The sequence below is a fragment of the Corapipo altera genome, unplaced genomic scaffold (genome assembly GCF_003945725.1).
Source record: "Corapipo altera isolate COAL_440 unplaced genomic scaffold, ASM394572v1 60886, whole genome shotgun sequence".
Lineage (NCBI taxonomy): Eukaryota > Metazoa > Chordata > Aves > Passeriformes > Pipridae > Corapipo > Corapipo altera.
In genome coordinates, this window is record NW_020885058.1 from 239,160 (window position 1) to 248,983 (window position 9,824).

General features: G+C 41.0%; 1 pseudogene; it reads left to right on the forward strand.

Moving 5' to 3' along the window:
* The first annotated feature begins 3,416 nt into the window (after positions 1–3,416).
* LOC113959725 lies at positions 3,417–9,178 on the forward strand (annotated as a pseudogene).
* The last annotated feature ends 646 nt before the right edge of the window (positions 9,179–9,824 follow it).

Sequence of the window (9,824 nt, forward strand, 5' to 3'; positions counted from 1 at the left end):
AACTATTTAACTATGTAAGTGTGACTTTGCAAAATGTAAAACTGCTTAAAAGTTTCTGCCCAAACTGTGGGCAATTAAGATAAAAATAGCTTAGAGAATAAGGAAGGCTTTTTAGCACGTAGAGAGGGGTGGGGAACCTGAAACTGTTTGAAATGATAAAACTTTATGTAACTGCTCTATAATGATAAGAATAGGAGGTAAAAACTAAGTGTCTATTTAGATAAGGCAGACTGCAAAAAGTGTGTGTGCATAGATAATTTTAAACTTGCTACTTTCGAACTGTATATAAAGCTATGGTATTTCTTGGCTCAGCGGAGTGCACTGGGGAGAACACCTGCCCCTTTGCATAGTTAGCGACTTACTGAGCCAGCTGGATCCTAACAAGTCTATGGGACCAGAGGGGATCCATCCCAGGGTGATGAGGGAACTGGCAGAAGAGCTTGCCAAACCACTCTCCATCATCTTCCAACAGTCCTGGCTCTCTGGGAAGGTCCCAGATGATTGGAGGTTGGCGAATGTCACCCCAATCCACAAAAAAGGCTGCAAGCAGGACCCTGGCAACTACAGACCTGTCAGCCTGACCTCGGTGCCTGGCAGGGTTATGGAGCAGATCATCCTGAGTGCAATCACACAGCACCTTCAGGATGGACAAGGGATTAGACCCAGCCAGCATGGGTTTAGGAGGGGCAGGTCCTGACTGATCAACCTGATCTCTTTGTACGATCAGGTGACCCACCTGGTGGATGAGGGGAAGGCTGTGGATGTGGTCTATCTAGATTTCAGCAAGGCCTTTGACACTGTCTCCCATAATATACTCCTTAAAAAGCTGGTAGCCCATGGCTTGGACAAGTGCATCCTCTCCTGGATTAGGAGCTGGCTGGAGGGTCGGGCCCAGAGAGTGCTGGTGAATGGAGCTGCATCCAGCTGGCGGCCAGTCACTAGTGGTGTTCCCCAGGGGTCTGTGTTGGGTCCAGTCCTGTTTAACATCTTTATTGATGATTTAGATGAGGGGATTGAGTCCATCATCAGCAAATTTGCTGATGACACCAAATTGGGAGGGAGTGTCGACCTGCTGGAAGGCAGGAGGGCTCTGCAGAGGGATCTGGATAGACTTGAGAGATGGGCTGATTCCAGTGGGATGAAGTTCAATAAAGCCAAGTGCCGGGTCCTGCACTTTGGCCACAACAACCCCATGCAGCGCTACAGGCTGGGCACAGAGTGGCTGGAAAGCAGCCAGGCAGAAAGGGACCTGGGGGTACTAATTGACAGGAAGCTCAACATGAGCCAGCAGTGTGCCCAGGTGGCCAAGAAGGCCAATGGGATCTTGTCCTGTATCAAAAATAGCGTGGCCAGCAGGACCAGGGAAGTGATCCTTCCCCTGTACTCTGCGTTGGTGAGGCCACACCTTGAGTATTGTGTTCAGTTCTGGGCCCCTCAGTTCAGAAAGGATATTGAGGTGCTGGAGCGGGTCCAGAGAAGAGCAACAAGGCTGGTGAAGGGACTGGAGCATAAGTCCTATGGGGAGAGGCTGAGGGAGCTGGGGTTGTTTACCCTGGAGAAGAGGAGGCTCAGAGGTGACCTCATTACCGTCTATAACTACCTGAAGGGAAGTTCTAGCCAGGTGGGGGTTGGTCTCTTCTCTCAGGCACTCAGCAATAGGACAAGGGGGCACGGGCTTAAGCTCCGCCAGGGGAAATTTAAGTTGGATATCAGGAGAAAATTCTTTACAGAGAGAGTAATCAGGCATTGGAATGGGCTGCCCAGAGAGGTGGTGGATTCACCATCCCTGGAGATTTTTAAAGGCAGATTGGACGTGGCACTGAGTGCCATGATATAGTAAATGGACTGGATTTGGACCAAGGGTTGGACTCGATGATCTTGGAGGTCTTTTCCAACCCAATTGATTCTATGATTCTATGATTCCCCGGCCGTAATAAAAGTGCTTTTCAGATTGTTCAAAGGTTTCTTTGAATCACACTGATCTTGGTACTTTTCTTCAAGTGTTTATTACGCCATAGTCTTTTATGGAGTTTTCCAAAAGCACTATATGCCTTTGCTAACCTGTTGTCTATCTCCCCATCAATCTTGCCATCTGAGGAGATGAGGCTACCTAGGTAATTAAACTGCTGGACTGATTTAAGCTCTGATTGGCCAATGGTAATATGGGGATGATGGAAGACTTCCTGAGGTGCAGGTTGATAGAGAACTTCTGTCTTCTTTAAGCTGACTTCCAGCCCAAAGAGCTCAGCAGCATCTGCAAAGCAGGATGTTAAACGCTGCAGAGCTGCTTCTGTGTGGGCAACAAGGGCGGCGTCATCAGCTTAAAGCAGCTCCCGGTGTCTCTCTCTCCCCCCCTTCCGTCGCGTGCCGCGGCGCGGGGTCTCTCTCTCCCCCCCTCTCCCCTTTTCGCCGCGTGCCGCGGCCGGGACGCGGAGTCTCTCTCTTCCCCCCCCTTCCGCCGCGTGCCGCGTCCGGGCTCGTGGCCCGCGGGGCGGCCCCCGGGCGGGACAAAGGAGAGAGGTGGAGCTTCGCAGGCGAGGACTGCGCCCTCGTGGGAGAGAAGAGGGAGAACCTCGGAGCACACAGAGGTTTGGCGGTCCCGTTTGGGGGAGGGGTGGGATGTCGGGTGGGCCATGGGGGCCCTCGGGCTGGCGGGAGGCCGGGCGGCGCAGTCCCGTATGGAGTATATGGCGTGTCGCGGGTGAGCAGTGCATGGGTAGATCTGTGGTAACACAGTGAGGGGAGGATAAGGTTAGGGTTAGTAGTGGGTTCGTCTGGGTGTTGTGGGGTCTCGGCCGGACAACAACTATATGCACATAAGAAAGAAACTCCTAACACCCGAAAACAAAAAAGGGAAAAGGGACACAAAAAAAAAAAAAAGGTGTACACACTCAATAAAGAACTAGCCAAAGAAAACCTTAATACTTTCCTTGAGATAGCACAATCGCGCTCAACGCCACCGCCACACTACCGGACCCCAGATCAGCAGAAACAACAGGCCCCATAGGCCCGACCAGGCCTCAGCTCCCCCACAGAAGTAAGACCGGCTGTGGGAGTCTGCTGTCTCCAAACCTCACCAGAAGAGAAAAGAGGAAGAGGCTTCTCTCTCCATCTATTTATATGTTTGATTACGTAAAGGAATAGAATGGAATACTTCCTTCCTTCCTTCCTGGTTGCCAGGAAGGAAGACCTAGGTTCAAAACCACTATACCTGGGAATATTAAATGTAAATATTGAATTGGGGTTTTTTCTATGCTCAATTGTAGCTGTGATAATAAATGCTTTGTGCTAATGAATTTTTTTCTTTAATAGTTTTCTTTCTCTTCTCTGACATTTACAGAACAACTGACTATGCAAAGAACAATGCACAGTGTATATCCTGATGACACTTTGTGTGCTGTGACATGGTTTTTACCATGGCATCTGAGACTGAAAAGGCCCATGCTCTTCTCTAAACTTTCACTCCAGCTTCAGTTATTTCTAGTCTAGGTTTGGGAATATTCTACTTTGTAGCAGACAGACTTCTGCAGTTTTTCTTCGTTCAACAAAATGACAGGCTCCAAGCCTTTTCTGATAATGCAGTGCACGGTATACTAGGAATGTAGTCCTGGGCAATAGTGATTAGACTCGGAAAAGTGATTGCACTGAAGTCACTCTGGCTGGCTTCCATGCCTCTGTCCTTGATGTGGACCACTTCTTTCTTGCTGACTCCCTGTCATTAAAGGTAAACCAATAGATCAGTGATTGCTTATTTTTTTGTTGTTTATCACTGTTTACTTTATTGTTCTTCTACCATATCCTTAAAAATAATTCCAATGATACTTTAATTAGTTACATTTTAAAATGTATATGGAAATTATATAGTTATACAGTTTTTATGATTTTAAAAGCCCTAGAATATATTTTATATCCACTGTTAAATTCTACTTCTTACAAGGCTCTGAAAAAGAATTCTGAAAGCCCTTGTACATGATATTCTATGTGTATCACATATTTGCTTTGTTATCCAAGTTAAACAGTTAAGTGGTGCCATGCACACTTTGTGTATAAAGTGAGTCATTCCGTTTCTGTTTACAATAAGGGGTAGAAATATCTAGAAAATAGATCATCCAACTGCTGTTTTGTTTCATTCAGTCTTACTGAGGAGTAGTACATTTGGTTTTAGCCAACCCTAAATATTTCTCCCACAAACAAGCTATATATGAGCTGTTCACCTTTAAAAAGGCAGTCTGCATTTGTCCTTAAATATAGTTGGCTGTAAAAATAATAAGAAATCAAATATCAAACTTTTTAACAGAAAGAAAAGAGTGAATTGGCTCTTGTTAAGGAATATATGTGATCATTATGTGTTTGCAGAACTGCTTGTTAGGACAGAGTTTCTCAATAGGATTAGTACTATGGCATTCTTTTTCGATGGTTCTCTAGTGGTTTAGGTGTATCCTGTTCCTGCTTCTCCATTCACACATGTGCCTGCTCTAAAAATATATACCCAACTTTCTTTGACCACTATAGTCTGTTCTGTATACTCTCCAAAACATTTGAACCTTTCACAAGGTACGTCTGCCAGCCCCAGCCACAGTTCTCCTAACACTGCCCCCCAGATCTCATACCTCAGGCAAACACTCTGTGCCCTCAGCTTGTCATCAGGAATTTGCTCTGCTCAGCAACATAAGTCCTCACAGTTTGATTATGCTGGTGTTGCTAGCATACATATACGTGCTGCTTACTGTCTCTTTACTGTCTTCAGTGAGGCAAGGTTAAATATGCTTACACTTTCCATGATGGAGAACATTTGTAGCCTGTCCCTAGTATCCCAAACAAAGTAAATTATTGCAGTTTAATGCATTAATTTGTTCCTGTGGTTTTTTTTTTTTTACTCCCAAGCAGCTAGAAATTGATTTTCTAATATCCAGTGTAAATTATTATTGTTGACAGTTAGATCTTGTGTTCTTATTCTTTAAGGCTTCTCTGTGAAAGACAACTGTTTTCTGTGCTTTCTCCAAAAACATTTTACATATTAGAAATACAAGATCTGCAGGTAGAAAAATAGCCCTTTAGTAGCCAAAGTTACGTAGCTGAGGTGAGGAGAAGGCAAGATGTCCAAAGGCTTTTATAGTCATTTGTCTACTTAATTCCTCCCCCTTCCATATGTTAATTGGGCAGATTGTTTACCTGTAAACCATATCCTGTGTAGGTCTCTAGACCCTTACAGCAGTAATAGTGTTACTTTTACAACTTGAAAAACCATTATGCTTTACAAAAAGTCTCTTCTTGACTAAATAACTTGCAAGAAAAGGCTGAAGAACCTGGATTTATGGGTTTTTTAAGCTCTTAATATTTTTTTTGTTTTTTCTCAATTGACTTTTGCATAAATTATCTTTAACAGGTATTGACCCAAACTGCATATAGTATTTTAGGTGAGACTTCATTTGAATAATTTGTTACAGGTTTTATGTCTTCTTGCAATGCCATCAGAATCTTTTTAGTTTGTGATATAATGTAATCCCCATAAACTTTTCTGCTGTATTGTTGTCTGGCTAGCTAGACCTGATTATAATATGGGATTTTGCTTTTATCACCTTAATATGATGCAACTTTCAACTTCATGTAATAATTTCAAGCTACTATGTAATTTATTACTTCATGGGATAACTTTTTTTACTACTTGTTGGTTCTAGCCCCACTCTTCATCTTTACATTGCAGGATTGAAAGTGATTTGAGACCACACTGTTTATTGCTTATGCAACACATTACAAAGTAACTAATAAACTAAGAAATATAATTACCTAACCACACTATTACTAATTTGTAACAATTATATTTTTCACAATACTATATACAATTATCTACAAAACTCTTCATCATCACTCTTAAATATGATGATGGGTTACTTTTTTGAAGTAGCCTTTTTGTGCAGTACAAGGCAATGCCTTCTACCTCCAGTTGCTATCTTCACATTGCTCTAGTCATCTACTCCTGTTCCTGCTGACACAGCTCACTGCTTGGGCTATTTGGCTGTTGGGCTGTTTTTTATGGTTTCATCATCATTTTTCTAGAGTATTCAGGGTAAATAGTCACCTGTGGTGTTTATATGTTTACTTTGATAAATATTTGTGTGCCAAGTAGCATGTGATCTGCCCTTTTGCCCACATTACTTTTTGAAAAAAAAATATAAACTCTTCAAAAATTTTGCTACTTAAATTTTGTAGTTCTTTGTGTCCCAGGTAGTTTTTACTGTGTATTATGTGCACACAAATGTAGAAGAATCCAAGTCAATAGGATATCTACCAAAATGTATCACCATCCAGGGTGTTTTTTCAAAAAGAGGCTAGTATGAACATTTTAGGCTCTTGCTGACAATAACAAAATATGACTATCTTTGTAGAGTAGGTGATAAACAATTTCACCATCACAAGTTTTTTCTATTTTAATCTGTGAACAATCTGCTTGTATGAAACAGAAATGAAGTTGCAGAAAATATACCCTTTGCACCAACTTAAAGGAGTTGGGTCTGTACCATTACAGTTAAAAGTTCTTGAGACCATTTGTGAACTTTTTAATCATGTGACCTGATTGAGTCAAGGACTAGCATCTGGTGGGAAGCTAATAGAGCAAAGCTTTCTGCAAGCCTTATAATGTTGGCTTTGGTTTAGGGCACAGACTTATATTCCAAGGTAGTCCATAACTTCCCATCTCTGTATTTCTTGGCTAAGGGCAAATCAAAGTTTCCTTACAGAGAAGACAGAGTTACAAGCAATTGTCTAAATTATCCATGAGAACTCAATTAAGCTGTTCCAGAGTCCCATAGTTACAGTTACTGTAACTGATGAATCCTGTAAAAATTAACACAAATGAAGCATTAGCAGGTTACTGGCTTGTGTCTTGTAGTGATGTTTGTTTGCTTTCTGCAGAAGACGCAGAAATGTGTTCAACATAACTCAGATGCACCATCATGTGCAAAGAAGGTCTCTGGGGCCTGTTACAGTCTTTCCAAATGTTCACCAGTATCTGAAGTGAGCCAATTAATATTACATCCGCAAATTGTAGTTACGCTTATGGAACAGAAGATACTGAGGACTGGGCTGGAAAGCCGTGAAGAAAATAGGGTTAAATGAGCAAAAAATTAATGACTTCTGGAGAGCTAAAAGGAGAGAAGATTTAAGGTTACTACTATTGGAGATTCTTTACTGCTGATTACAGTCATACTGATGAAACTGGTGAATGTTTGTTACTAGGTATTGGTAACCAGAGTTTGCTGAGGGGCTCAACCTACTTTGTCTGCTAGTCATGCCTCTCATTTTTCACCAGTATAAATCTTTTAGTAATGTGCTGTCATTTTTCCTGTGCTTACAGAAACAAGAATCTACTTATTTGTTGCTTAAACAAGTTCCCTGCACTCAAAAAAAGCTTTTTTTCTATCTTTGAGTTTGTGAAGATAGTTCTAGCTGTTGCTAGGAAGTACATCCAAAATATTTTCTCAAGTATGTATATTAAATTGATAATTATCACTTCTTAAAATGGCAAAATTTAATCTCCTTTGTAATGAGGACTCTCACTAGCTAGATGTTCACCCTTATTAAATCCAAATATCAGGCTTTCAACTAAGTTAACATCAGTCAAAGTTGTTAATATAAAAACCCCAATCACAAATTACTCAGATGTTAGCTTCTGAACATGTCTTTTCCCTGTCCAATTTTGTTGTATTGGAAACTACTGCTCTGTATTAGATATTGCTGAACTAAAATAACTTCACAGATGTATTATGCATATACATTATAATAGTATTATACACAATGTATTTTTAAAAAGAAATACCATTAAAACATATTAAATATTTCAAGTATATTTTATGTTTGTTTTCCTTTTAATCATCTTGAAATTAAATACATATAATCAGTGCAGCATACTATGTATACCACATGACTATATGACAAATAGCATACCTCATCCCTCTCCCTTCCTGTTTTGCCATCGGTGCTGCTTAGTAGAATGCATGATTCATATCATAGAATAGAGAAAAGCCTGTCCCAGCACCCTGAACCTTGCTACTGATAGAACAGCACACAGCTCTCATACTTCTTAATAGTCATATTATTGATTTTTGACCAGCTGCAGTGGAAAATAACAGTATGTTTTTCTTTGCACTTCCAATTTGATAATATGCCTGTAAACATTCATGAAACATTTATTTCCTTGTTTCAGTTGTAGCCATTGCCAATTTTTCTTTTCTGCAGGCTGCTCTGACTCTTCCACTGAGACTGCTTCTTCATTGTTCTACTGCGATTACTGTTGTGGCTCTAACATTGAAGTTTATTATGCACCTTTTCAGGCTTAAGGACTCAATGTGTTTTGTTCTCTGGATGTTGTTTATATCCCGGACTTCTTATCACATCCATGATGGTTTTCATCGTTGCCTCTGGATCTCTCCATTTGGGAAAAACTCCTCCTTTACCATTGTGCTGGTTTAAAGGTAAACCGTCAGGAGAAATGAACCCAACTCAAAAGAGATTATAAGTCAGAGTTACAATTTAATAACAATAATACAATAAATACAGTTATACGGACAAACAGTTGGTTTTAACCCACAAAACCCAGATGTATAACCCATCACTCTGGGGCATGAACAGAATGGTGTTCGTTGGCCCCCGTGCTGAGCTCCACGTGGTCCCCCTGAGTCCAAAGTAAAAGAGGAGGAAAACCTGTTGGTGAGAGTGGTGGTCGCAGTCCGGTCGAGGTTTTGGTCCTCCTCTGGATCCGACGAGTGGGCCCAGAAGTCCCAAGACCCCAAGATTATATACATTCAGGTTCGAGTGGGAATGCCCAGTACCTCCCCCAGGGCAGGGAGTTCCATAATGGGTGAGTCGTGAGATATTTTTGGAATCCTTGGTGGTCCATTAGCAGACATGATCCCTCAGGCTGGGTGTGGAAGTGCTCTGGGCAGCTGCAAATGGTCTATTGTTAACAATTCCTGGGAAATGACATAGAGGGTGTAGAATACACAGTTTGGGTTACACCCACACAGTGATGAACTGGTCCCGACTGCTCTAACTAGGACAGCCATATTGACTGTATGTGGCAATTACAGCATCTTTACCTCATCTATGTTCATTTATTATGTATTTAACAGGCACTAGAGAATTAATCTCTATAAAACATGGAATCTGCACTGAAGTATAAGGATGATGGATCTTAAAAGTTGTTTATATTAACACTTGAGGTAAGCTCTCTGTTTATCACTGAATGTGTTTCCTTATGTTTCCTATGACTTCTGAGTTAGGCATTTTAAGCCTGTTGAGCCAGTTCCAGCTCCTTTGTGATGATAGAAACCTATTTCATGAATGGTAATCATTTCATATCTATACATTCTCCTTGTAAAATATGTGTTCATGTTTAGCTAGCTGATTTATAAAGTACTTCGTCTCTCTGTAGTAATTACATTTTACTGTCATGGTGCCATTCATCTGATCACCATTCACTTTGGATTTGTATTCTGCCTTTGGAGAATATTTCCTCTAGATAGCATTTGTATAGTGCTTCAAAAATGTAAAATACTACATGAATGCTAAGTATTAGTGAGACTTTAGTAGTTTATGGCACTTCTAAAAAACATCAATTAACCTTTTGAATTTGTTTATTTGTTTTCCTGCTGAACTCTTGTATTCAACTGTTTTAAAAGATGCTGTTTGTATTTCACAATGTGCAACTGCACATCTGCACCTCTTTGAAAGCTGCTATAATATAGTGTTTCTACTAAATTCTATTCCACTGTAGTTGCTTGATACTCAATTTGCAGACAATTACTAGCTATTATCTGTAGTTAGAA